The sequence below is a fragment of the Prionailurus viverrinus genome, chromosome D1 (genome assembly GCF_022837055.1).
Source record: "Prionailurus viverrinus isolate Anna chromosome D1, UM_Priviv_1.0, whole genome shotgun sequence".
Classification (NCBI taxonomy): domain Eukaryota; kingdom Metazoa; phylum Chordata; class Mammalia; order Carnivora; family Felidae; genus Prionailurus; species Prionailurus viverrinus.
The window spans coordinates 69,282,922-69,309,714 of NC_062570.1; the positions used below are offsets into that span (position 1 = coordinate 69,282,922).

The following is a 26,793-nucleotide window of genomic DNA, read 5'->3' on the forward strand; positions in this document are numbered from 1 at the left end:
CTGGTGCTTTTAGAAGATGATATTTGGAGAGGGATATGCCTGGGACAGTTTTAATGCCAAGTTAATTATGTTTTTCTAACACATTTCCAAAAAAACCAGTGCTAAGGTGGCTGGGGTCGCTATCTTAACCCTCATTGTATCATCTTATTATTGCATGCAAAAGAGATAAAATACATGAGATCAAACACGTGAGTACCTGCCTGGGGTGGTGGATACAAGTGAGAAAGTGAGAAAATTGTACGGAAATACTGGCACCCACAAATGAGTACAGTGAAGACTGGGGAAATGTCGCTAAGACCGGTGGATTGGATCAATGTCAACATCCTGATTGTGATACAGGATACTTTTGGAAGACATGACGGTTGGGGAGAACTGGGCAAAGTGAACAAAAGATTTCTTTGCACTATTACTTTTTACAACATGCGAATCTTCAATGATCACAACCAAAATTTCAAGTGAAAAACATTAGTAAAAGTTAGGTTTTGTAGAAAATGTGCCACAGCAAGTCATATTCTGCTTCCCTCAGTTATCCATATTTAGGGGACTTGGGGACACATAAAATAGGCGCCATTGTTTATCCTGGGACCTCAGCTGGAAAGGAGAGCAAAGAGCTTAGAAGGAAAGACGGCAACAATGCGGGAATTGCTTCATTACGTTGATCTTCGAGAAACTTCACTGACAGTTACCTGTTGCCCAACACTTGATAGACCGTTCTGCCACAGAAGGCCGACTTGCCTAGCTGTCTTCTAATTTATCCACCGGGTCTGCTACGTCACTTTCGCGCCTCCGAAGGTAGCGTTAAAATTATTTTTATTATGGAAGTGAAGTTTACCCACACACACAAAAGCGGTGACCTGAAGTTACCGGATGTAACATTTTAAAAACTCGAGGAGTTTTTACCTGATCCATTACTTTCGGAGAGGACAACCCGCAGGGAGGAGTGGGCTTAGCTTTTTGAGCAAGTTGGAGAGGACCGTGCTAGCAGGGCAGGGTTATCACGAACTCGGTAATTATACTTTCTCGGCTATGCTACAGGTTTCGCTTCCCAACAAAAGGGCCGACTTCGACTGGAACCAGCGCTCCGAACTTTTAATTAAAGTGAAAGAGGGGAAGACATGGCAGGCTGGGAATCCGGCTCCCGGAAGGCTTCCATGGCGCTGGAGAACCACCACCGAATTTCCAGAAAAGAAACTTCTCTGCTCCGAACTTGCAGACCTCCGCGAGTCCCGGAGCGCTCTCAGCGGCCCGCCGAGCTTCCGCGCCCCGGACGAGGGAAACTGAGGCAGGGCAGGCGCGGCGCGCGCAGCTCCGGCCTCGGCGCCCGCCGGGAGGAGGGAACCCAGGGTTCCAGAGCTCTCCGCGCGGGCGCGGGCGCCTGCGAGCCGCCCTCCTCCCCGCCGCCCCGCCCTGCTCGGGACAAAGCCCGGGCCCGCGCCGGGAGGGGGCAGGGCGGCTCCCGCGCGCGCCCCGCTCCCCCGTGGGCGCGAGGCTCCGCCCCGCCGCCCCTGCCGGGGGAGCCCGCGCCCCAACGGCTAGGCGGCCGAGCCGGGCCCGCCCCGAATCCCCATGACGTCACCGGCGGCGGCAGGCCCCGCCCCCGGCCCCGGGCGGCAGGCCGCATGACGTCACCGAGGCCCCACCCCTCCGGAGCGAGTTCGGTCCTGGCGTTCATTTCATTCCTGTCCTCATTCCGAACATTCTTAGCATCGCTCGCGCCGCGCCGCGCCGCCCGAGCCGTGCCGAGCCTCTGCAGCCGCCGCCGCGGCCCCGCCGCCCGCCGCGGGCGCCCACCAAGCACTTTGCAGACTCGCTTCCACCCTGCGGGCCGGTCCGCGCGGCGGGGCCCGGGCCCGGGGCGGCCGCGTCCGGGGACAGGCCATGCAGTGAAACCCCCCCACCCCGTCCGCCTTTGCCCGGAGCCGCGGGCAGCAGCCCAGTGCGCCCAGCCGGCCCCGGGGCAGGAGCGGTGCTAGGCAGGGGTGGGGTGGCCCGGCCCGGGGACCGGGAGCCGGGGAGGGAGCCGGGCACCGAGCTGCGGGCGGGGGAACCGGCGCCGAAGTTTGCCTCGGACTCGCCGGGCGCTGCGGCGGCTCCCTTCGCCGAGGTAAGTTGGCGCGCGGGGCTGATGCAGGGTGCGGGCGGGCGGCGCGCGGGGCGCCGGGGGCGGGGGGCCGGCGGCGCGTCCCGCTCGGGCCGCTCTTTCTCTCGCGGCTCCGCTTTGTGTGCGGCGGGCGGGCGCGCGAAGGGCCGGGGCCGGGCCCCCGCGCCCCGTTCAAGGTGAGCGGCCGGGCGCCGCCGCGCGAGTTGCCGGGACGCCAAGTTGGGCCGCGCGCTGCGGAGCCCGCGCGGCAACAGGCGGCCCCCGGCGGCGGCCCTGGAGGCGGCCGGCCGCGCCGCGCCCCCCGCGCCCCCCTCGCCCGCCCGCACGCGCGCACACGCACACACCCTCACACCCTCGGGCAGTTTGCACGGTTTTCTCGGGGAAGTCAGAAGTTCGGAGCGGGCGCGGGCGGGGAGAGCCTCCGGCGCCGCCTGGGAGCCCGAAGCCGGCCGCCTCCCCCCAACCCCACCGCCCCCCCCCCCAACCCGCCCCGGGCGCCGGGACCCCCCGAGGCCGGCCCGGGGTCCGCGCCGACTCGTGCTGCTGGCGGGGGTTCGCTCCTTCTCAAAGATGAAAGAAGGCACGGTCGCCTTTGCCGCTTCTCCAGGACTGTTGCTGCCGCCGCCGCCGCCGCTTCATTGCACATTCAAGTGGAAAATTTTCAGGAGTCAGCAGAAACATTGTGTCCAAAAAAGACTGAGTCGCAATTACCACCAAACCCTGGAGGAGACTCTCCCTGGAAAACTTCCCTTCGGTAGGAAATACTGGGGGATTTGTTTGTTTATTGGAAGAGAAATGATCCCCAGGAGAGGAGAAAATCAGGGTGTACTTCTAGTCTTTGTTCGTAGCAGCAACACTTGTTTTCAAAGTCCAGAGGCCCGCTTTCAAGAAAGTTCAACTTCTATGAGTTTCTTTTTTCTAAAATGCATTTGTATATTTAAAAAAAAAAAAAAAAGCAAAACTGAAGCAACATTTTAAAGGAGTTGAAAACAATGGAGGGCTCACACTTCCCTTATTCTCCTCCCACGAAAATAAATAAAATCCAGATCATAATTTTCTCTGCTTTTTAATTCTTTCTTTTTAAAGATTTATTTAAAGCTGAATGGTGTCACTGTATAAAAATATTTATGAAACAATGAAATAGCAGCCACCAGCATTTCTCAGGAGGCTTGTTAACTTCTCAGAAGCAAGTGGCTGTCTGTGATTTGCAGAAATGAAAATTGACCTCCGTAAGCGCTGGAAACTTAGAGACGGATGATGTTCCAGGAGAGGGTCATGTAAAAAGGCCTGTTTTAAAAACAGTGCCTTGGAGGGAGCCCAGGTCCTGGGACAGAAAGGTCTGCAAAACCTATCAGATTTCAAAATGGTTAAACAAACAAACAAACAAACAAAAATTAAAATGCTACAGATATTGCAGAGGAGCAGAACACTAACAGTTCAGGGCAACCACAAGTTTCTCCCTCCCCACCCTTCTCCTTGATTGTTTCTGGAAGTTTTGCTGGTCTGATCGCTTGTGGTGTGCTGGGTGCCTGCAGGTGGTTACCTGAATAGACGGATCCCTTGCGGAACATGTGATCAAAGCAGGCAGTGTGGGCTTCTGTCTGTGCAGTGACTCTTGCTGGCGTGTGGTGCCCGGGGGTTTCTCCGCCAGGGTGCTCTGAGGCACTGGTTGGGGAACATAGCTCAGGCTGTGCCTAGTGCTTCATCCTTTGACTCTTGGGTTTGTGCCCTTTTGTAGATAGCAGGATCTTTGGGGCCGGACTTAAATCCAACTTTGGTAAGATCTTTCCTCTTCAGAAGGAAACAGTGGAACTAATTACAAAGTGACTCAGGAAAGACAAATGGATTAGTTGAACCTTTGTTAACAGTGAGGTTTTGAATTGTTGATTATGTTTTGGGGGGAAAACTTATTTTTCTAATCTCAATATTTCCATAAATGGGCACAGATATTTTTGTTTAGTATTTTGTATGTGCAACTCAGTGTTGAGCTCTCAGGTTTCAGGTTTTAGACAGGGTTTATAATTCTTTTATTTGTTGTTGGTATAAAAAAAAATGGACTGATAAGCTGTATTCATTACTGTTTCTTGCTGATGGTATAAAAGTGCCAGTGTGTAGACCATTTTATTTTTACTTTAATGGTAAGTATTATTTGGTCTGCAGTTTTAGGGTCGTAGTTTAATAATCTCCCCCCCCCTTTGTTTTTTTACAATTTTCAAACAAAACTAAGTGACTCTGCCTTGACAGTAAGATTTTAAAAATATAGGAAAGAATCTTTGTATAGACTCCTCCTCTCTGTGATCTTTCCTAAAGTAACAAATAGAACTCCATCCAGAGAACATGCTTGAGAGATAGATGGAGGTTTCCCCCCCACCCCTTTAACCCAAACATAAACCAGGACTCACCACCATATATCCTTAATGAAATTTAATTTAAAGAGGGATGGCAACCTAGTTTAGTTTGAGCCGGATTGAAACAAATTTCTCACGGAGAGGCGCTTTTTGCATTGCGGCACTCTGTGTGCTTAGGCCCTAGCGGCAAACTAATTATCTGTTAAGGGCAGGTTTGGGGCGGGGCGGGCGGGGGTGGGGGGAGGGCACCATGAGAGAAGTCAGCTTCTTCTCTTTCCCTTTTCCTCTACCTCTCTGTCTTTATACAGCAGGAATTATGTATTTGGATACTCGCTTTGGGGATTAATGTTCCCTTTTATTTAGAAAAAGGACAAGCAGATCAAAAGGAAAAAGGTGTTCTGTCTTTTTTGCTGCTTGAGCTTCAGTGATTTAGAAAGCGTTTTGAATTCTGATGCTGCAGAATCAGAACAAGTATAGGAAGGCATTTCTTAATGGGACAGCTGAAGAAGAATATATGTGTATCATTTTCTAGATCATATTTGTTACATCTTCAGTAGAAAAGTATGTAACAGGAATAGAGACCGTGGGTCCCAAATGTTAGATAGGCCTTTGAAGAAATGAGCTGTGCCATTAACAATATTTTAAGGTTCCTTGTTTTAGAAATGGATCAGTGTGACATACGTGGTGGTCCAATAAGAGTCTGTGCATCTGTGGGATTACTTTTCTCTCATGTCCTGTATTATTACATGTTAATTGCGAGCATAATTATACTGACTGCAAATGAAAATTGTGGTGTTCTATCACTCAAAAGGTTGGTGCAGATAACTGCATGTATGAGCCAGTGTCCACATGTGGACAGTAGGTAGGTAACACTTCTAAGCTTGTATTTTAGGCACATTGACTTGTTCCCAATAAAGAGATTGTGAAAGAATAAAAAACACTGCTGAGTGAAAGCTGGGTCTACAGTTTGGATCCATTTAGTGATAAAACTTTTTTTTAGGTTTTTTTTTTTTTTTTTTTTCCAAAGACTGGAGGATACTGGTCAGAGCAAGCGTTGAGCTTTTTCTGTAGAACTGCAGGGAAATCAGAGCCCACCTTTCTGCTGATAAAGGCACGCATTGCAGCTTCCTCTTTAGAGTTCAGTGACTGGAACTGCAGAGGCTAGTGTCCTACTTCTGAACTCGGGGTGGGGGGTGGGTCGGGGTCAGGAAGTATATTGTAAGCTAATATATTGCCCTTTGACAAACTTGGGCTGTGCTGCTGGGCTACTGGTATTCGGGACTGACCAATGGCTAGAATAATCTTTATAGCTGCCTGGTGCTGTTTCTCATTTTATCTGCAGAAGTCACAGATTACCCGGTGGTGTTTCAGTTAGATCCCAAGTCAGGTTTGAACAATATCAGTGATACATTTGATTCTTTCATATTCACAAGGGTGATAAAATCAGGTAATTCAGGTCCATCTGAAGCCCTTAATGTTTCAGGGTTGGGCTTTTTGACAAATAGCAGTTTAGTCCCCCTTGTATTGTAATTACTACATGGTTTTGAGATCTGGGAAGTGTGAGCCTTCCCTCTTCTGGGATAGTTTGTGGAACCGTAGAGTATTTGGATTGAAATATCTGGAGTGTTTTGATTTTCTTTTGTTTCAAAGCTGTGAGCTATTGAGAGTCCCCAACCCGTTAAGGTTCTCTTCATAAGCTTCCTTGACCCTATTCCATATTTGAACTCCTAGCCGAAATTCAGTCACCTCTCCAGATACATTCAGTCTTCCTAGTGGTGCCTAGTAAGAACATTTTGAAATATGTATTTTTATTTTAGTGAAACCGAATGGGATGCCCTGAAGGGTGGGTTTTGAGGATGGTATTTCTTACAGGGTGGGTCCCTCTAGGCTCTTAAGTTCTGTCCAGTGGCTTTTTGCATGGTTGGGAGGGTTCTCAGAAAGTAGTTTCCATAGTCTGGGAGTCCTCGCTAATGGTGAAACCACTTGTCTGTCTTCTGATTGGAAAGAGGGGAGGGGGATCCTAGAGGCTGGTCTTTTCTATTTTGGGGTAGGCCAAGGGAAGTCTCCATCCTGGCTGTATCTGCCCCCACCCCCGCAAATTTACTTTCCCCTTCAATATCTGCTATCCTCATGCAGTGCTTTCTGCCCCTTTTCACATTAGTTTTTAAGGCTGTGTCCTAGGATTTTATTAGCAGTTCTAGTTTGGGGAACAGAGCCCAGCATTGGAAAATGGGTTGAAAAGAAAAAAAAGGAGCTTACTAATGAACAAGTTAAGCACCACCATCGTCTCCAGTGGGGAATTCTGGTTGCTTTTAGGCATCTGACAGATTTAGATGTATGTGCAAAGTGACTGAAACACTCTTGACTGGGAATATACAGCAATGACTAGTGCTGTTGTTTTTACTGATATATAAACTGAAACACTGCTGCTAATGGTGGGAAATGTTAATTATGTGAGAACATATTGAACTTATATTCTCTGGCATGAACTTTTAAAAAAAAAATGCATGAACTGCGCCGCTTTTTTATAGGCACAGCTTTCTAATTATCATAATTCAGTTCAGCTCCGCTCTTGGATGGAGTTCAAGTGCAATCTCCATTTAACTTGAAAGGAGATTTTTTTTTTTTTAAACTGAGAGTGTTTAAGAAAATTTGAAAAGTTCATCCGAGAATGTTGTCTGCTAAGGTGTTGGTAATTGGGGGTGTTGAGATGAGCACCTTTCCATAATAGATAACTAGATCTGAATGTTAGGTTGACTGCCTTTTTTTTTTTTTTTTTTGCTTTTTGCTTTGCCCTGTTTCCAGACCTGCATCTTGTACATTTTTGCATAACCAGATGCTGTGTGTTGCTGAGTTCCCTTTGAAGACCCGTGTCTTTGCCCAAATAGATAAACCAAATAAGTGAATATTTTATTACCATTAATGATATAACCTCTGTGAAGATAGGAACCTCTTTACAGAGTAGAAAGAAACTAAATGCGGAAATCTTACGAATTCATTTGCCGAAAATCCCCATTAAGCTGTGATACCAACCAAGCCTTTAGAAGGTGATCTCATTTGTTCGACTTTGCATCTCAACCTGATGGCATTCTGTGACAGGAGTCATCTTTGACAGCATTCATTCCACGGTCTTGTGTCCTTTAAATTTTCTATGAGCTTAGGGCCTTTTCCAAGAAAAAAAAAAAAAGTTAATGAAGCCCAGGCGCCAAATCCTCTGTGGAATCAATTTTAATTGGAAGAAAGAACAACTTCAGCTGGACCTTCCGACTTTCGTCCAGCCTGACTTCTGCTGAAATGCAAAGGGAGCCCGCAGAAACCAAATGACTTCATTTGCTCTGGCACTTAAGAGCCGAATTCACTTCCACGGTGGTGAAATAAAAGGAGCCAAGTGTTTTAAATAGCCACTCCCCGAGGCCCGCCCGCCCGAGTGTTTTGAGAAAAGCGCATTGTCTGCTTGGAGCTCCAGCCGGGAGCCTGCCTGACCCGCCCTCCCCCACCAAGCAGCTCCATTTCTGGGCTTGACATCTGGTTTGTTCTGTTCACCTGATGTATACCTACGCGCGCGGCGTGCACGCGCGTGGCCTGTAGGTAACGCGTCTTTTTGGCATTGAACGTGTGCTGCGTTTCTGGTCTCTACGGGGTTCGGGGGAGGCACGGAGCTAATGGCACAAAATAAAATGTAAACACAGTAGCCGCCCCACATGCCGCTGCTGCCGGGTTTCTGTCCGAAGCTGCTTTCTGGGCAGGCGCGCCTATTGTTGCGGCAGCAACAGGCGGCAGAAGTTGGGGCACCATATGGCGGATGTGGGCCTCAGATAAGCTGTCTGGTAATTTAGCTTATCAATAGCATTTTGATATGCTCGGTTTTCAGATCACCCGTCCCGTGGCTGGGGATGTCCTGGGGGCGAACTGATTGCGAACCATTGAAACCATTGTGAGCCAAGCTTCCTTTGGTGGAATCTCTTTGAACCCATTCTCCGTGGGCTGCCGGTTCAGCTCCCAGCCTTTGGGAGACCACGGTGGTTAGAGTTAGAGCCCCCTCAGCTGAGGGGACAGCAGACCTGTCCTGTAATCTAGAACCCTCGGAAGACCTCCTCAGGTATTTTCACTGAGAGAAAAACGGAAGACAAGCTACCTAATAGCATTTTTCTTGCAGGCAGAGCGGAGAAATTCCCATAATTCAAAATCTGCTTTTGTTTTAAACGCTGGAGAGCTAAGAGAAGGCCGATATTGCGCTTTCTTTGATAAAAGGTTTCTAGTTTTGTTGTGTGCTCAAAAGACCCTCCCCCTGATATCCTTTCCCCTCGGAGCTTTACCTTAATCATAAAATATAAAAATGACTAATGTCTATATAACTGGAAACCAGGAGAAGAGTCATCTATGATTTGGAGGGAGGAAGCAGCTTCCTTTTTTTTTTTTTTTTTTTTTTTTTACTGGGAACTGTTAAAGAGGGAACGGCTTCTAGAACAGTTCTAGTCAGGTGTCTTAGGGGACCTTGGGCAAAACTACCCTGCCAGGAGGGGACTGACGGGGGTTCTTCCTGCCTCAGTTGCTGGAGCCAGCTTGGGATTTCTGCACACAGTAGGTGGCTGTGTGGAAATTTGAGGGTGTTCATCAGCCTGTCTGATCAGCCACGTGCATCTCATTCAGCAAACGTTTGTGCCCCTGACACGTGCCAGGCACCAGGGAAGCAGGGTGAGACTGTCGGGCGCCTTTCCCAACACACCCTCCTTGGATGTTCTCGCTCATCCCCACACTTTGACTTCTGGGTTTGTAGTTCACTGTCCACAGATCCTTTTGCATGGCTAATTCAGGATGATCCTGACTCCAGTCCACGTCAGCCTCTTTCCACTCCTGTTCCAGGGAGCCTCTGTCCCACCAGTGTTCCTACCTGCCATGTGCACTGCGGCCTTCACGCATCTTTCAACAGTCTGGACGTTACCCCTGGAGCCTTAGGAAGTCTGGGCTCGGTGCAAAGTTGCTGTGCATTTAAGAGGTCCATAGAGGTGTCCACCTCTAGTTGGGAACCATTGCTGTAGATACTCTTAACGCTTCTCCTCACGCCCGGTCAGACTAAATTTGGCCACCCCTCCTAACTGTGTGTGTTACCCCCTTGGGAGTGTAGTGGTTGATTCCAGATGTGATTATAGAGGTGAGGTGTGTGTCAGGCTGGCTGGCAAGGGGTTTCAGGGCTAATTCTTGCCTGGCGGCTTGCAGAAGCGGTTTTACTTTCTGGGTAGTGGGACTGCTCATGGAGCTCCTCAGGTGGTATCCCTGACGTTGCAGGAGGCGATAGGAAGGGCGATCCTACCAGCAGCCCAGAGATGAGCCAGCTGCCGCTAAGCCTAAGCCGCACGTGCCTTTCGTTCCTTTCTTCTGTCTTCCTTGCACCTCGGGCACTTTGAAATCCAGATGCTCCCAGTTTTGTGTCGAACCGCTACTTGCTCCTGGACATTTGCACATTTACAGGTGCTATTGGGTGCCAGGGGTTGGGTGATCGGTAAAAGGTGGTCAGAGAATGGCGAACAGTAACATGTCCCTGCAAAGTTTGCAGTTTAGCAAGGGAAACAGGCCTGTAAAGAGATCATCACAATCTGGTGGGGAAGCTGTGTATATTTTGTATGTCGTGAGTTCCAAGATGCGATGTTTTGTATTTGAACACCGTGGGGGTGGGGATGTGTCTTACAGTTGTGACTGGGCAGGCAGTGGTCCTGACCTGGGATGTGGTTGCACACACTCCTCAAAGCCTGTACAAAGAATGCAGGGAGGAAGAGCATCCCGGGGTCTGTTGTGGGGCACTCGTTAGGATGCTCTTGTCACGAGGGTCGTCGTGTGTGCTAAAGCATGGGTGTTGATGTCTTGGAGAAGCTGTTTGAGGTATATATTACCTAACCTGCTTTGCTTATTATTTTCCTCTTTATGTGCAAGACTGACATGTGATAAAAAAAAGTTTCAACATGTATGAAGTTTCGATTTCTGAATGATAAGGCAGCATTCTGGCACGGTTGGTTTCATAGCAATGTTTCTTAGAAATCACGCTGCATGTTACACTCAATGGTGTCTTAGAATTGAGGAAATGCTGAAGAAACACGTTTACATCTCCACCCAAAAAGATCTGAGGGATCTTTATATTATAGACAGGGGTTGTTTTGAGGGAGTGGGCTGGGAAGGGGCTTTCACTTTTTGAGCATGTGTTGTTCTCAGGAGCATGAATTTCCTTGTTTAACACCAGAATAAAGGGAAAATAGCTCAGTTGTCTAAGTGCTCTCGATAACATGCAAACAGCCGTGTCCCTCAGTGGTCGGGACCGAGGAAACCTTTGCAGAGGAAGTGGTGTTGGAGTTGGGGCTTGAAGGGAAAGGGTTTTATTTTCCTTTTCTTTTGGGGTGTGTGTGTGTGTGTGTGTGTGTGTGTGTGTGTGTTGCCAGATGCCGTTTTGGGAGCAGAGCGGAGCTGAGTCAGTAGAAAACAAAGGACCCCCTGAAGTACTCTCCAGAGTACTGAACTCAACCCCGAGAAAAGGTGTATTGCCAATCTTTAGCTCCTATAGATCTGAAACTTGGCTTGAAGAATTAATTGGAGGAAGCAAAACAGAAGAAAGTGGGGAGGCACCTGGTTGACAAGGGGAGTGGGAAGTTTCTGGATTCTGGTTTGGAAAAAGGCAGGAAAATAATGTGGTTTTAAAAGCACAGATTTGGAGGGGCACCTGGGTGGCTCAGTCGGTTGAGCGTCCGACTCTTGATTTCTGCTCAAGTCATGATCCCAGGGTCATGGGATCTGGCTCCGCACTGAACGTGGAGCTTGCTTAAGATTCTCTCTCTCTGTCTCTGTCTCTGTCTCTCTCTCTCTGTCTCTCTGCCCCTCTCCCCTGCTTGTGTGCACACACTCTCAAAAAAATTAATAAAAAAACCCACAGGTTTGGTTGGAGTAGGACACTCCTCTGTTGGACCCTTGGCTCAGCTACTTACTGGTTCTGTGGCCTTGGACAAATTACCCTCTGAGCCTTGGTGTCCTCATCCCTGAGTTTCAGTAGAATGCCTCCTGTATGTCTGATACGGAATACATGCTTGGTAAATAGGTATTTCAGGTGTTCTTCTGAATGTCAGGTCTTCACAGCTTTCCTGCCAGGGCAGCCTGACAGTGTGACTCTTGAGGAATACCCAAGGCTGAGGCAGAGTTACTTGAAGAGCTGGACTGCAGGTCTCGGGCAAATGGATTCAAATCCAGGAGTGGTTGAGGTCTGAGACCATTAATCACATTGAACCGTATTTCCTCTATTAAGAAGTGATGGAGGAAACCCACCAGTACATATATTACAGGTGAGGTCGTTCCTTGCCAAGTGGTGGTAGTTTGAATTAAATGGAAATGCTTCCAAAGGGGGGTAGCGGGGTGCACCATCGTGCACCGAAAGGAAACCTCTTTCTTAGATTGCTGCGTGGAAGCCACGCTCCTAACTTGGGATTGGGTTCTAAAAGGTCTCTGAGATGAGTGAATGGAAGTCATGTTTTCACAGAGAAATTATACCTGGGGCCCTGGACCTGCTGGGGAAACCACTGAGGAATCGCCCATGGAGGTTCAAAGGATCAAGCTTCAGGTGTGAAGGAAGAGGCAGAGATGTACCTTGCCCTTCCTTTTGCTGCCCCCGTTATACTGTTTGTTTGTTTTTAATTTTCTTTGGCATTGTACTTTATTTTTTAGAGCACGCTTCACACTCAGCGTGGAGCTTGAGCTCACGACCCTGAGATCAAGAGTGCATGCTCTCCTGACTGAGCCAGCCAGGCTGCCCTCCCTGCAACCACTGCACTCTTTAATACCTGTTTGGGAGCAGATTGCTTAACTTCTCTGCTCTCAGTTTCCACACATGGAAAATGGGGCTGACGCTACCTACTCTGAAGGGTTGTGGGCAAGTTGAGGTAAGAGGCAGCTCAGCAGGCCAGAGTCGCAGGTGTGAGCTCTGTTAGAACCCAGACCATCCTGTTCACCTTCGTGCTCCAAGCTCTGAGATGAAGTCTTTGCCCCTTTTATTAGACTCCTGTCTGTGGGCCTTAAATATACTTCACAGAGTGATTCAAGCTTGTGGGAATGGCAGCCCATCCATCGTTTTCCCAGTGTTTTTGCATATTAAGGAGGATGTTTGTTAGTCTAAGATGAATGTCTCTTTGGGTTAGTACCCAGGCACTTCCTGGATAGATGAACTGGACCTTTTCTGGAAGCTGTCGGGTCTCAGTCTTGTGCCCTAAGCTGGTCCTGCTGTGCTCAGATAGCTTCAGGGTGTGTCCGTGTCCCCATGCTTTAAGACTTGGGCCACTCCCTGTGACTGGTCTGAGCAGGTAAGATTGCTTTGTGTGAGCCTGGGCTTGGGACCACCAGCATTTTATTGACATCTCTTCCTGCTGCCTCTTAACCAGGTCACACGGAACTGTGTGTGAGTGAATCTGGTTTCCCAGTCTTGAAATTAAAAAATCAGAGATTGTTAAGAGAGATGAGTGGACTTGGCCGGGGGATAGAGGCTTTTGGAGACAGGCAGGCTGACAGCTGAGGAGAGGAGAGAGGCGCATTTAAAGACAATCCACAAGCTGTGAATCTACTAAAAGCCACTGAATTACATAATTTTAAAGGGTAGGTAGATTTTATGGTATGTGACTTCTATCTCATAGAATCAATACAGTGCTGAATCCCGTTATCGCACCGAACGACTTTGTACTCACTTGGAGCCCCTCCCACGCCCCACCTTGCGTTTGCATTTGTTTTGCTGGTCAGATGATTAAGGTTGATACTCAGAGTGATGTCCTAATATGAGTTTACATTTTTGCCTGTTTGCTGGTTTATAGTGAGAGGCCTTCAGGTACCCATTAGAAGTATCTAAGATGTAAGATGTTTTCACTTTATTTTTTTTAATGTGTATTCATTTTTGAGAGAGAAAGAGAGAGCAAGCAGGGGAGGGACAGAGAGAGGGGGAGACACAGAAACCAAAGCAGGCTCCAGGCTGTCAGCACAGAGCCTGATGCGGGACTCGAACTCATGAACTGTGAGATGTGACCTGAGCTGAAGTTGGATGCTTAACCAGCTGAGCCACCCAGGCGCCCTGGATGCTGTTACTTTAGAAAGAGTGATTTCAGGGCCTCCTGGGTGGCTTATTTGGCTAAGCATTTGACTCTTGGTTTTGGCTCATGTCTTGATCTCACAGTCCAGGAGTTCGAGCCCTGCATTGTGCTCTGCTGTGACAGCGCAGAGCCTACTTGGGATTCTCTCTCTCCCTCTCTCTCTGCTCCTCCCCTGCTTGTGCTCTCTCTCTCTGTCTCTCTCTCTCTCAAAAATAAATAGACTTAAAAAAAAGAAAGTAATCTCAATAATGCGGAATGACTTGCTCCTTACTGATATGTGTTGGCCACATTGACTGCCCGTATGGCTTGAAGCCAGAAGCAATCCAAGACCTTAATAAATACCAACAAGGAAAAACTGGGAGATCATGAGAAAGAGACACTCGAAAGGCACCTGAGGCCACAAGTCGAGTATTGAATCTGATTTGTAAATTGTCTTAAGCAGGGAAGAAAAGAACCCAGAGTCAGGTTAATTTATACCCCAACTTTCAGGTTCTGCTCTGCCCAGTTTTTTTTTTTTTTTTTAATATTTATTTACTTTTGAGAGAGACAGAGCATGAGTGGGGGAGGGACAGAGAGAGAGAGGGAGACACAGAATCCGAAGCAGGCTCCAGGCTCCGAGCTGTCAGCACAGAGCCAGACACAGGGCTCGAACTCGTGAATTGCGAGTTCATGACCTGTGCTGAAGTCTGACGCTTTAACCCACTGAAGCGCCCAGGCGCCCCGGCACCCCTGCCCAGTTTTTTCTTAATTGTAATTTGGTCTTGTTTTTTTGTTCTCCCATGAGATGCTCCCTGTCTTCCTCCTAATAACGGTTTGTGGCAGTTTTTATCCATTGGTATTTTGTAAATGGTTGTCTTCTTCTGTTTCTTGTGGCTATGTCACTGCTTGCCTGATACTGTCCTGCTTCTTGTCTCTAAGCAGTAGTTAATAACACGCTCTTTTACTCTCAGATGCCCCGTTTGGATGATAAACTATACATACAGTCATTTTACTGTTAGGAAACTGTTGAGGAAACTGGGTGACCTCCTCGAATTAAGCAGAATGGAGAGCCTATCTTGGACAGGGGGCCTTGTGCCCAGGGGTTGAGCTCCTGACAGAATTAATCTGGAAAGTCTGTCCCGGGCTGTTTCTGAGACCAGAGCCACAGTAGAGGAGCTATTCCTATAAACCTGTGCTGCATTTAACCAAGTTGCTTCAAACCCTCTGCTCTTCTGTAGATCAATTCATAATGTATTAAAAAAAAAAAAAAAGTGTCCATTCATAGGAATGATTCAGCATTGGTTCATTTCCTTTTAGACTAGCAAAGTTTAATTGAGAAGTTTTTCCCAGTGGAATTCTGAAAGGTTTGTATTGTGTGAAATTCGGGAATTTCAGATTATATTTTAGGACTTGTGGTCTCAGTACTCTTGACATTCTTAGGTTTCAGGCTTGCTTGTCTGTTCTTTGGGAGACTGTGGGATCACGTCCTCTGATGTACCTAAATATATAAGGCAGGCAGGGCAAGTGGAGTGGAATTTAAGAAATTTTAGTATTTTGCCTAAAACCAAAAGTAATTGTAACGATACCGCTCAGTTCCAGGTGGTTGTTTTGACACCACTGTTTACTTAGCTATTTTGTCATGCGCTTTAGGCAGTAACTTGGGCAGGTGTTCAGCCCACTGTGGTGTCTTTCAGGCCTGAGCTTGGAGAACTGTTTCCTTGTCAGGGCCATTCATAGGGCAAAGGCATTTTTGAGGGTCCACCAGGGGCCAGGATCTTGGTCCCTCCACTTCCAGCTGTGTAGAAAGAAGGCGCAGTTGGACAGCCCCTGCTGTTGGCTCCCCTGTGCCCTTGGGCAGGCAAGTCACTTGAAAATCTTGGTTTCCCTCTCTGGGAAGACAGTGCTGGGCCACCTGTCGCCCTGGCCCGCTTTCGAGCTGAGCTTTAAAGAGATAAAATGTGAGAACCTCAGGCAGAAAGGTCCTGGAGAACTGCGTCTTTATCGGTGTCATTCCATACACAACCCCAGACACCCCTCCTAAAGGTGGGATATGTGGACCAGGAGCAATACTGCTGGGTGCCCCAATTCCTGGGCCGCTCTGGGGGAGTTTGGGTAAGGAAGAGGCTGACTGGCCAGGTTCTGTCTTAAGACCGTTCTTTAGCATTACCTCATTTAAACCTAAGAGCTCCATTTGTAGTCGAAGAAAGTGAAGCTCAGACAGGTTTTAATTCCCTGCCAAAGGTCACACAGCCAGTGTGACCGTGTAACAGGGCCAGTGTTTGAAGCCAGTTCCTTGATCTGTTACTCCTCAGCTGCCAGGCCAGAAAGATTGCATATTAAGTCACCTGTCAGGTTTTATTATTATGGCATTTGAATTGAGTTAAGATAGATTATGACATTGAAATTAGAGGTAAGCTTCCCCTCGCTTGGTGTATTTGTGCAGAAAAGGTAAATAAAGTACACAATACCTTTGTTTTGTGTTCTTGGTGACCTGTTTTACTCTGTCTTCCAAACAAACGTGTGGCTAAGGTCCTAAAAAGTTGGGTGTGACTCTGTCAAGCCTTTTATCCGGGAATTGTCTCACCTGGTTTTGTCTTCTGGAGAAGGGGCAAGAGTCACCTCTGTCCTTTGGGTTTAGTCCTCAAAAGACTATATCGGGACTCCGGGGGTGCTCAGTCGGTTATGTATCCGACTTTGGCTCAGGTCGTGATGTCACGGTTCATGGGTTCGAGCCCCACATCAGGCTCTGTGCTGACAGCTCAGAGCCTGGAGCCTGCTTCCGATTCTGTGTCTCCCTCTCTCTGCCCCTCCCCCACTCGTGCTCTGTCTCTCTCTCTCTCTCTCTTTCTGTCTCTCAAAAATAAATATTAAAAAAAAAAATAAAAAGACAATGGGAACTCAGTACCCCTCAGTGCTCAGGGTATACTGGCCATTGAAAATGAGAGGGTAAGGCTCCTGGGGACTGGGTTGATCTGAACTCCTTTGTGTTTGTGTGTATTGTGTGTGTGGAGGGGAGGTTGATATGGTTTGGAAGCGTGGGTTGATGATCCATATTGCTGTGTGTGTGTGTGTGTGTGTGTGTGTGTGTGTGTGTGTGTGTGAGTGTGGAGGGCCACTGATGCTGTTTGGAGGCTTAGGACTGGACCTTCCAGTTTCTCTGGTTTTTCTTTGGAATGTGCTCTGTTGGCAGGCTGTCAGAATATGTCAGCGCCCCCCTCCCCACCTGAAGGCCTGGATATGGAAATGGCTTTATGCTGGGGGGTAGGATTTAGGCAGGCAACCTTGACTTCACTTCTTGTTAGCGAGGGTGCTTGGGAACCTGAGAGATGGAATCAGTTCCTTCCCTTCCCCGCCCAGGTGACCACCTGAAAAACACACCTTAGGCTGTGCTATGTGGGAAGCAGTGGCAGAGGCTGAGGGAAGAAAGGGTTAATGGGCTTGCTCAGAGCCCTTAATAATAAGGCCTCTGAAGAAGACCTTAGGGTCTTCAAAATGGGACTGCTAATGAGGTTGCTACCCATCTTTGACACCTTGGCTGGTTTTTAGTGAGAGTGGGCCGGTTGATCCTCCTTTTGTCCTTTTCACCTGGTTCTGGTGACTCTGGTCCAAAAGGGCAAGTTGGGGCCACTGGTGGCCAATTTCTGGGCCCTGTGCTCTCGTCTTTCCCTCCTTCCCAGTACTGGCCCACTCCTTTCTTGGAATCTTCATGCTCCTGTGCCTTTTGGGTTCTTCCGCCATTGGCCATTTTGGTGTTGCCCTCATTTTGTGTGGTTCTCTTTGTGTAGCAAAGTAGCCAACAAGCATGGTTTTGAGGTCAGACCCTGGTTCTGGCTCCAGTCCTGCTTACTGGGTGTGTGATCTCAGGTAAATTTATTCTGTTTCCTCATCTGAAAACTGAAAATAATAATATGATAAGGTGACCTGATGGAATATGGCATATGGCCCACAGTGAGCTTCTGCATTGTCTTCCCCAACAGTTTCTGCAGCCCCCTGCCTCTGGTCCCCACCTCCCCCCAAGGTTCTGAGGGCTTTGTCTCGGCCAGAAGGGACCAGTCAGACTGGAACGCGTTTATTTGCTTTTCCATCTTCCTCTATTGGCTTTAGTTTTAAGCTTTTTCCCAGCCTCCACTCTTGCTGGATTTCCTGCTCTGTGGTATTTCTCCAGACAATTTCCCTTTTGCTTCCACGTTTTCACGCACAGACACGCATCTGCACACGTGTGCATGCCCTCTACTTTTCACCCGTGATCTTCTGCTCTTGTCACTTGGAGATCTTAGATATTGTCCCTGCAGTTCCCTAAGGTTCACCAAAAATGGCCCTCAGAAAAGCCCCGTTTATCGATTCTGGTACCTTTAACCCTGGAGAGCACTGAATCTTTTTTGGCTTATGGAGTTACCAGCACTCTCAAGAGTTGTTGCTGTTTTCAAAAGACATAACTGATAACTACATGAACTTGTAGAATTACACACATTTCTCCTACTCCTCTCTTTGACCTTGGGCAACCTCTTTAATCTTTTGGAAACTCAGTTCCTTTACCTGTAAAATGGACACAGTAGTGCCTTCTTCTCAGGTTACAGCAAGATTTAGGATGACACCTGGCAGAGAAGGCAGTGTCCCATAAGTGTTAGTGGCTGTTGACCACTGTGATTACTGTCACCCAGCAGCTAAAAATTAGAGTGCCAAGTACCTCTTCCTGTAGCATTTTTCTCTCTCTTTGAGGGGGTGGGATAAGAATAGTATCTTACTGTATTTAAAATTAAAAAAAAAATTGTTTGTTTTTGAGAGAGAGAGACAGAATGTGAGGGGGTGAGGAGCAGAGAGAGAGGGAGACACAGGATCCAAAGCAGGCTCCAGGCTCTGAGCTGTCAGGACAGAGCCCGATGCGGGGCTCGAACCCACGCACCGCGAGATCTTGAGCCAAAGTCAGACACTCAACCGACAGAGCCACCCTGGCACCCCGTGTCTTACTGTATTTTATTTCAGATTGGTCAGACTTTTTATTATGGGTGAATTCAGTACAGTAGAGGGCCTTTGTGTCCCATCATCACTTAGTAACAATCATCAACGCATGGCCATTCTTCTTTATTTGAGAGAGAGAGAAAATATGAGAGAGAATGAATCTTAAGCAGGCTCCCACACTTAGCTCAGAGCCTGATGTGGGGTTCGATCCCATGACCATGGGATCATGACCTGAGCCGAAACCAAGAGTCAGTGCTCAACTGACTGAGCCACCCAGGTGCCCCAACTCATGGTCATTCTTGTTTCTTCCAAATGCCTGGCTCCTCTCCCACCAGACTTCCATTCTGAAGCAATCCCAGATGTCATACCATTACATCTGTAAAGTTTCCAGTGTTTAAAAACTATCACTCCTTGTCTACGGCCATACCACCCTGAACGCGCCCGATCTCGTCTAAAAACTATCACTCCTTAAGAAAGAAAATACTAACTGCAATATCATCACATTTTAAAAATAATTCCTTAATATAAAATATCTCTATCTATAAAAGTCATTTTTCAGATTTCCTTGATTGTCTCGTCAGCGGTTTCCCACAGTTGGGTTTGTTTAAGTCAGGATCCAGAGGAGATCTACAGCTTGTGTTTGGTTATTGTGTTTCTTAAAACTCTTTAGACACCTCTCTTTCTTCCTTTACTTTTCCCCTTGAATTGATGTGTTACAAGAGCCTTGTAGTTTCTGTCTTGAGTTCCCCTCCTCCTGGATTTTGTAGCTGCATTTGCATTCTCAGGGTGCCGTGTGTCATGTTCCACTATCCTGTTTTTTCCCATAAGTGGGAATCTAGATCTATCAGCTCCATCCCGTTCAGGTTTGTGTATATATATATTTTTTGAGAGGAATACTTGTTTCTCTTAAAAAAAATTTTTTTTTAATGTCTGTTTTTTTTTGTTTTTTGTTTTTGAGAGAGTGCAAGGCGGGGAGGAGCAGAGAGAGAGGGAGACACAGAATCTGAAGGGGGCTCCAGGCTCTGAGCTGTCAGCACAGAGCCCAACTTGGGGCCCAAACCCATGGGACTGCGAGGTCATGACCTGAGCTAAAGTTGGATGCTTAGCTGACTAATCCACCCAGGTGCCCTGAGAAGAATATTTCATAACTAGTATTCCCACAAGAGGTACATAATTATAATGTCCAGTTGTCTCTCTCTTTGTGATATTAACAGCCATTGATTTTTCATCTCTGCCTATATCTGTTATTTCTTGTGGTCTTTATAAACTGCTCATATTCCATTCCTCTTGTTCTTTGTTTGTGAGCTAGAATACTCTTACATAGAGAAACTCTCTTATCAGTTATTTGGTTAACCTGGTGTATAGTTTGTACAAGAAAGGCAGGTTTCTGGTTTTGTTTTTTGTTTGAGTATCACTAGGCAATCATAGGTTTTTAAGTTATTGGATACATTGTAGTTCCTCCTTTGATATTCAAATTGTACCATCTTTGGCCAATTGGAGTTTCTTTAGTGGGTTCCTGCTGTCCATTTATTTATTGTGTTCTTGGACAGAATGAACCATTTCTGCTGGATGTTGGGTTCCTTTTAATGGAAAACAGTATTTCAAGGCTACGGTGGGGACGCTGGGGTCTCTGCTCCCCCCCATCCCCACCTTGTTCAGAAATGGACCCCACTTTCCACGTCAACGTGTTGACCCAGGGTAAAACCTGTCCTTGCACACTTGTCTCATGTTGGCCCCTTTGGCTCTCAGTCATATTTCCACACCCTTGCTTGTCATCTTGTCCTTTTCTCCCTTAAGAAAAAGGCCAAATCAAAGAATTCCCCAGGGACAGTTCATGGTTTGACACTCCTCATGAAGGCCAAAGCTCACATTAATTTAGGCTTTACAGAAGACTTCAGTCACTGCCCTCAGTCATGCCTACCCGATAGTTTGTTCTGGTCCTTGTTTAAATAACCAGAAGGTGAGAAATTCCTTATCTTATTACCTTTCGGAGCCATTCAGACTGCAGGCTCTATTTTGATGAGATTGTTGGGGTCATTTACACACATCTGTTTGAATAAATACTTGTTGAATTAAGTTTTGTACTTTGCTGTCTTGAAGTGTTTAAAATAGAACATATTTAATCTCTTGGTCATTTAAAGAATTTATCACTAATACATTATTTTCATAAGCCAAAAAAAAATGTTAAAGCGGTGTGGTTTTAGGCAGATTTATGCAGTGGAGTCCTTAGAACACAGCAAGTGTGGTGCTGTTGTGGGAACCTGAGAGTAAGCCTCTAAGCCTAAAGTGAGTTCTGTTAGACTTATTTTTAGTAATCCCTATCTTTGTTTCTTGGAAATTGTTTTGATGCCCATGTTGGTTCATTGCAGAATGTGACTGAGGAAAAAGAAAATTAAAAGCTCATTTCAAAGAGAAACTAGAATGCTCTCCTCAGAGGGTCCATTTGGGCCTGGACTTTCAGCTTCAGTAATACTTTTTTTTTTGTTTTGTTGATGAAACAAAGCCATGTGCGTTCACAGACCAGCCAACACAGCCACACAACAGAATGAGTGAATAATCCTGAAATTATCATCATTCGTGACATCCCTGAGAAATTAATCAGCGTCCTGGCCTGTGAAATTTTGGATATGCATTTAGATATGCCCCCCCATTTTTACTTTCATTTTTTTTTTCTTTTTTTTTTTTTTGAAGGCAGTGAGCTTCATTTAATGGTTCCTCTGTATTAAAGCAATGTACCGCATTGTAGGAGTTCTTCCCTCCCCTTTCCTCCATGGGCATAGAGGGCAAGGAGCCCTGTAATTCATAGGCAGGCAGGCCTCTGTGCCCCGAGGTAAACTCGGTTCCACAAAGGGAATTTTCATTGTGGTCCTGTGGCTCCCTGACATAGTGGAGGCTTCAGGAGGCTAGTGGTAAAAGCTACCAAAGAAAAAGCTGGACCGGAGCCACTGACGTCATGTCAGTAAATCTGTTGGAGGAGCCCCACCGAGCAGCGCCTGCCAGCCGGCCCCTGCACTTTGGCCTTGCCTGGTCAACTGTTCTCGCTGTTTCCTCCACCCCCATGCCCCCCCCCCCCCCCCCCCCCCGCCTACATTGTTGTTTTCTTTTCCTTTTCCCTCTGTGTGGCTGGGCTTGTGTTGAAACCCGTACACTCTTTGAAAATCACCCCTGAAACTGGTCCTATGTTTGATGCCCTCCCCCGGGGGAAGGCAAAACCCAGGGATTGGTGGGCAGGGGAGGATTGAAAACTTGCCCCCTAGTGGGACTTCTTTTTTTTTTTTTTTTTTTTTTTAATTTTTTTTCAACGTTTATTTATTTTGGGGACAGAGAGAGACAGAGCATGAATGGGGGAGGGGCAGAGAGAGAGGGAGACACAGAATCGGAAACAGGCTCCAGGCTCCGAGCCATCAGCCCAGAGCCCGACGCGGGGCTCGAACTCACGGACCGCGAGATCGTGACCTGGCTGAAGTCGGACGCTTAACCGACTGCGCCACCCAGGCGCCCCCCTAGTGGGACTTCTTGATGACGAATGATCCATGAGGACATCATGGGAAACAGCCGAGGTGCCAGCTCCTGACTCTGTACTTTTAGAGAGCTTTGCTCTTCAGTACTGGGTGCGTGCGTGTGTGTGTGTGTGTGTGTGTGTCCCCTTCCCCATTTGTCTGTACACACGTGTGCGTATGTGTGCGGCAGGGGAAAGAGAATAATGTTCAGCAGCAGAGAATGGTAGAAGTCCCGAATTGCAGAGTTCTGCAGAGGGTGATTTAGGAGAATGAGTTCCACGAGGACCCCTTTATTACCCATTACTCATCGGTCAGCTGACCCTGAACTTTCTCCCTGGTTTGCAACTCTAACGGTTAAATCTAGAGCTACATGCTTCTTCACATCTTGGGTATTTAGAGTCGCAACCCCAGATGCGCCTGAATTAAAATATTGCTGTGCTAAATCTATTTTTACATCTAGGGCAATGACATCTAAAAATAAACCTTATCCCACCTGTTACCCACTTTTGAGAAGTTTGGATGCTTCAAGTCCTAGCTCACAGACCAGGCTCTTGATCATGGCTTCAAATGGGATGTCTACATATCACTTTTCCTGCCATTGGCGTGATGTTTTATTTCATTAACCATCGTCCTCCTGTTTATTTTTCTGTGAATATTCATTTGCAAATAAGAGTGAAGCATAGGTTCAGATTGGTTTTGAAGTTCCTGAGTCTTAGGGTCAGAAACATATTAAAAGCAGTATCTTATCCATGAATCATTAGATGAGTCAGTTCCTGAAACCACTACAAGCCTCATAGTTCTTGGCTACAAGCAAAAGCAGGAAATCCAGGCTTCAATAACTTCCTTTCCCAGTCCTGGCTGTAGTCGCATTGGCGGTTAGGTTCTGCTGCCTGCCTTTGTAAGCGGTAGGAAGATGTATGTCTGAGGAACAAAGGCACTCAAGTCAATTTACTGAAACTGTTTATAATTTGTGGTCTTGATCTGAATGTGAGGCTGCATTGGCATACCCTCTCTGCTGTGCAGCCGTGCACCTCAGCCAGGGAGGGCGGTGGGCTGGGTCCCCTGAAATGCCCCTGCAAACCCAAGCCGAATGTTTCAAGGAGCTTTAATGTTCCAGTGAATCCTCAAACTTGTGGGCATGGAAGCAGACATCAGGCAGAAAGCTCTGGAGTCCATATGTACAGCTGAAGTATCAACTTCTTTTGTTCTCTGGGTTGAGAGGGAGGGTGGAGGCAGGGAGGAGAGAGAGAAAGAAAGAAAGAAAGAAAGAGGAGAGAACACACCCATACCAGCCAACCCGAGCTCTGGCTTGTCTCTTGCTTTCCCTTGCAGTTTACTTCCTTATAAACCGGGTCTTTTTTTTTTTTTTTTTTAATCCTTTTGCAGTGTTTTTCAGGCCAGTCTTACTTCAAAATCGGCTCAATAACTATTTTATTAAATGTTTTAAAAAGTAAGGGGGAATATGAAGTCCTTATCTCCCAGTGTAATGGGTTCACTGCAACTTGAATTTCTCTTCTTTCCCGAGCAGTCCCCACTTGTCTGTGTTCCGAAGTCAGAGCAGACATAGGTTTGTGTCTCTGCCAATTTAATGCTTTGCTTGTGAACTTATGGACTTTTCTGATTTTGAAAAAAAAAAGTTAAAATTGAGTGTGATTCATTTTCATTTATCAACTCCTCTGTTCTTTTCCTACGCTAATTGGTATTGGCTAGCTGTGAGAAAATGGGACTGAACTTGGACTTTTTTCCCACTGGGTATATGCAGAGTCCTTGGAAGTTCTGATAGAAGTCTAAAAATAGAGTGGGCAGGCAAACTCTGTGAAAGAGATGAGGAAAAAGAAGGAAAAGTGAAGTGATGAGCAGTCAGTCATACACTGATGCTGTCTTTCAGATTGAGCTTGTTTCCAATTCATGGCTGGCAATGACTCAGAAAGGTCAAATTCTATTTCAGCCTTTGTAAAGGATAAAATAAAAGCAAATGCAAAAGTTTGCCTGCCTTTTTAATGAAGCATGGCTGATTCAGAGCACAGCCAGGCTGGTGAGTGCCACTTTGTTCTTACTTGTCATTTGTATTTTGTGTTTGGGTAATTCTCGGTTCAACTTCAGTCTAGACTGGAAAGGTTCGGATAAGCTGTTGAGAAAGTTACGCTCGTTTTGATTTTAGAGGTTTGACTGAGAGTCATAATATCAGCCTTTGGTTTTCCAGATTTCAGGCTTGTAAGAAAGAAAACAAAACAAGACCCTTAGTCCTAGGTGAGTGTGTTAGGGAACCACTGGAAATATATTCCTCTTATTAACGCAGTAAGAGTTATTGTCTAAACTTGCAAGATATTTTTCCTTATGTTGTGAGAGATACAAACCCAATTATTTTTATTTGTCCTTCATCGATCTGAGCATTAACTTCTTTTTGATGTAAATTTCAGGCTGGGAGTACAGACTGAATCTGGATTGCTTACTGTCGCCGGACCAAGTTGTTCAAGGCCAGGGATTGATTCATTAATTAAAATCAATGTAAATGGATTTGTAAGCCTCCTGTAACAGATTATCTTATTAGCAACCACACAGAGCAGCCCGTGATCTGTGAGGAATGTGTTTGTTGCCCTAGGTGAAATAGACCCCGACTGATGGACTCTTTGGGGCGACTTTATGAAAAACCCAGCGGCTTTTGGGAGGAAGGAGCGAGCCTTGCTTAACCTTTACACTGCGCAGTTTCTTCCAATGGAAAATTACTTTTAGTGTGTCTGCCCCAGACAGCGTCAGTTCTGTGTATGTGTGTGTCGAATATCCCTGCAGTGGCTGCCTCTCTCACCCACCTTTGCATTCATGATCCCAGGGACATTTTCGTGTATTGGCCAGGTTCTGCCTGTTTCCAGGCAGGATTCCTGCCGAGAACCTTCCTCTAAAGAGACAAGGAAGAACCAGAAATAACTTCCCATTTGATAACAACAAAATGCTTTTTTTCTTCGACCCAAGCAACCAACAAGCAAGCTACAAAGGAGACACTTATCTGTTATTTGAGGATCTGGCTGTACAGCTGTGCTTCCTTGGAGTGAGGGTAAGGAGACAAGATGGTACCTTTGGAAAACCTTGTGGCTTTAACAAAGGTCAGAGTTCATTAAGCTGTCATTTGTATTGTTACTTGTTGTAACTGTGCCAGACACGGAGATACCTTCTGCAGTCAGACCAGCTTACCCACCTTCTCTCTGATAGTTGGATCAAGGGGGTTCATCTCCCCCAAGCTGTGCTCAACTGTCCTGAATATTTTGGGATTGGGACAGCAATCCTAGTTTGCCTTTCATGTTCGCATTATAGTTCAGGGAAAATCTAATTGGGGGGTTGACTCATGGGTGCAGAGAAGCATGGAATAAAACTGCTTTGCAGAGAGAAAAGAACAAAGCAGTTGTGCAGGGCAGGAAGACAAGAGACCTTGGGAAGTCTCGTTTGTGGATGGTTTTCCATTTCTTGGTTTCCACTTCCCCTGAGGGCTGGCTGCAGATCTTGACTCAGGGTCTTCTTATAGACCCCTTGGCTTTATTCAGGGTCTGCTGATAGACCCCCTTGGCCTTATAATGAACCATGTTCTATCTTTTGTCTCCCTCGCCCCACCCCCTTAGGTTAGTGGGAGTGGGTTACTGTTAATTGAAGCCAAATGGTCTCTGGCCAACTAGTTTGCTGGGAAATAGGCCCCGTGTTGTGTTCTGGAGAAGCCCTACTCACAAAGGCAGCTAACTGTGGCAGCACATGGCTTCCGCTTGGCTTGCCATGCAGGGCTAATGTTCTGGACCCTGTGCTCCAGTGTGGATTCGGTCTGACGGAACTTGATTTTATTCCCTAGGTGTTTGGCTAACTGGGTAGTACCAATAAGGGTTACCCCTTAACTCGTGTCTCCGACTGGAACATTTCAAGGCCTTCCTTAGGCTTTTCTCCTGCTTGGTATGCCCTGTGGATTTAGGTTGTGTGATGCTTCATTCAAACGTGGCAGGTGAGGAGGAATTTTCCCCATCATACCCCAGGGCACTGGGATGATCTGGTTGGCTAAGCTTCTGGAAAGAGGCAAGCCAGGTGTGTCATTGGACCTGAGTGTCCTGCCTGGTGGCACCACCCTTCACATCCTCCCCTCCCGTCTCTCATCAGTGTGGAAAGCATGCTGTCTGTGGCCTTTGGCAAATGCTTCCTGATGATAAATCCAATGTGTACATTGTGCACGTGCTTCAAACTTCCTCTCGGGGAATCTTCCAAATTCGTTGGGTTAGCAAATGGATGAAATGGCAAATGCCTTCTTGAGGAGACCAAATAAGATGTGTGCCCTCGGGGATGGTGTCAGGTACCAAATGCCTGCTTCTGCTACTGTTCTCCAGATTGGGGGGCGGGGGGGGCGCGGCGGGGAGAGCAGTATAAACGAGCAGGGAGGAAGACATTTAGAAACGGCAAAGTAGAAGCAGTTAAAGAAGATAGAATTTGTTCTGGAAATCCTTGTCCTGCACGTTAGCAGATGTATATGCAGTATTTGTTGGCATCTTTACAGAGTTGAAGCCGTTTTGAGTTTAGGCTTGATATGACATGTTACGTTCTACTCAGTTCGTAAAGTTTAGTCTGTATATTTAGAAAGTAGACACCTGGAGAGTTTTTTTCCTCCTGTAACTTGAGAGGTAGTGGGAAGGGGAAACTTGGTGGAACATTATCGGGATGTGGATACGAGGAGGGCGGATTTATGGAAGTGCGTTCCCAAAAGTCCCATGTTTAATCAAAAATAATGTAGGGGCGCCTGGGTGGCTAAGTCGGTTAAGCGTCCGACTTCAGCTCAG

At 47.0% G+C, this 26,793-nt stretch overlaps 1 protein-coding gene across 9 annotated transcripts in view; it reads left to right on the top strand.

The window, feature by feature from the left end:
• The first annotated feature begins 1,671 nt into the window (after positions 1-1,671).
• Positions 1,672-26,793, top strand: part of TEAD1 (TEA domain transcription factor 1) — a 270,542-nt gene continuing 245,420 nt past the window's right edge. For 3 of the 9 annotated variants that reach the window (XM_047877729.1, XM_047877730.1, XM_047877732.1), the window contains exon 1: positions 2,658-2,855. The gene's annotated coding sequence lies outside the window, so the exon portion shown is untranslated. Of the gene's footprint in view, positions 2,105-2,657; positions 2,856-26,793 lie in introns of those variants that run through there. The other 6 variants (XM_047877731.1, XM_047877736.1, XM_047877733.1 and 3 more) reach the window with 4 other exon arrangements.